Below are 1,421 nucleotides of genomic sequence, written 5' to 3'. Positions count from 1 at the left end.
GTGATCGGCAGGCGAGTCACAGGTGGCATAGTGAGCCACGCTCCGCTCGTTCAGCTTCATCACCCTGCCTAAGAGCAGAGGAAGAGAGGGGAAAGAAGTCGGCTTGGGGTGAGGAACATCTCACTTGCCCCACCAGGAGAGGCCTGATCCTGCCCTGAGCCCGCCGCGGGGAAAAGCAGCCCCAACTCCAGCAGCCAGCACTGCAGGACAGCGTGTAACCCAGCAAGTACCCCTGCAAATGGCGGGCTGGCTCCTCGCTGCTGCAGAGAGGAGGTCATCACCAGAGCCCCACCACTGAGACACCTGCCTTCTCCAGGGATGACAACACTGCTGCTTCATTTCTTATTCCACAAGTGACCTGCTTTGCTGTTTTTTTATAGGGCACATCAAAGAAATTTGCCTCTGTGCCTGCGAGGCATTCATTTCACTCTCTATTATAGGGCAGGATAAGGAGGGTGTTTTCAGACCCCAGGGCTCTGGGACCTCTGTTTGAGCACCCTCTCCCCGCTCCCCGTCTCCACAAAGGACCACCCGTCCCCACCAGCCCTCCCAGCAGCAACACCCCCAGCCCTGGCAGGTTAACCAGCAGCAGGGTGTGAGGTGCCGTACCGGCTGTGTGGCTCAGACCGCAACCCCTTGCCGTCTTCCTTGGGTGGGCTGCTCCCTTGCTGAGGGCCTCTGAAGCTTCACCGTGCCGAGCCCCATCCCTGGTCAGAGGAAAGGTGGCAGAGAGGGAGTCACAAACCAGAACAGCTTGGGACTGAAAGAGCAAAGAGCTGCATCGCTCCCACCCCAGAAAGCTGGGGCCCTCGGTGCACAGGAGCGGCCAGGGCCGGGCACCGCAGGCAGGCGGCTCTGGAAACCAGGGTGGGGAAACTGAGGGCACTTACGTTGGCTTCAAAGCCTGAGCCCCATCCCAGCTAAGCCAGTGCTCCTGTGGGTTTGGCTTTTGGCTCCTGTGGGTTTGTTTGGGTTTTATTACAAAAAGAAAAAGTGCACGTCACTGCACCACCTGCGGAGGCCCCGCGGCCGGCGATTCAGCAAGCCGGCAGGTCGCACAGAAGGACGCAGCAAGCGCAGCCTTTGCGCTTCTACAGCTGCAAATGGATGTCCAACCGCTAAAACTCTGCATAAAGAAACATGCAGAAAACAAACCACAGCCGCCACTCCCTGGCCAGATCCGGGTGGGGGAAGCTCCCTACTGCTGAGCAACTTCCAGCATCCCTCACGGAGCCCTTCTCCCCTTCAGGGCTTGTGGGGCAGGGCTCTGAGGACAAGTGGGCACAGACCCCAGTTGGAGAATGGACAAAAGTCCCATCAGACGTAAGGAAACGCTGTTCCCCGGGGGTGCTTTGCCCTCAGCGCGTCACCCTGAGGAATCTCCAGCCTTGCACGCTCAGGCTGACGACAGCCGGGGTGGC

This window comes from Pygoscelis adeliae, unplaced genomic scaffold (genome assembly GCF_000699105.1).
Source record: "Pygoscelis adeliae isolate BGI_AS28 unplaced genomic scaffold, ASM69910v1 Scaffold60, whole genome shotgun sequence".
Lineage (NCBI taxonomy): Eukaryota > Metazoa > Chordata > Aves > Sphenisciformes > Spheniscidae > Pygoscelis > Pygoscelis adeliae.
The sequence above is the reverse complement of the archived record's forward strand: the minus strand, read 5'-3'. Positions refer to the sequence as shown.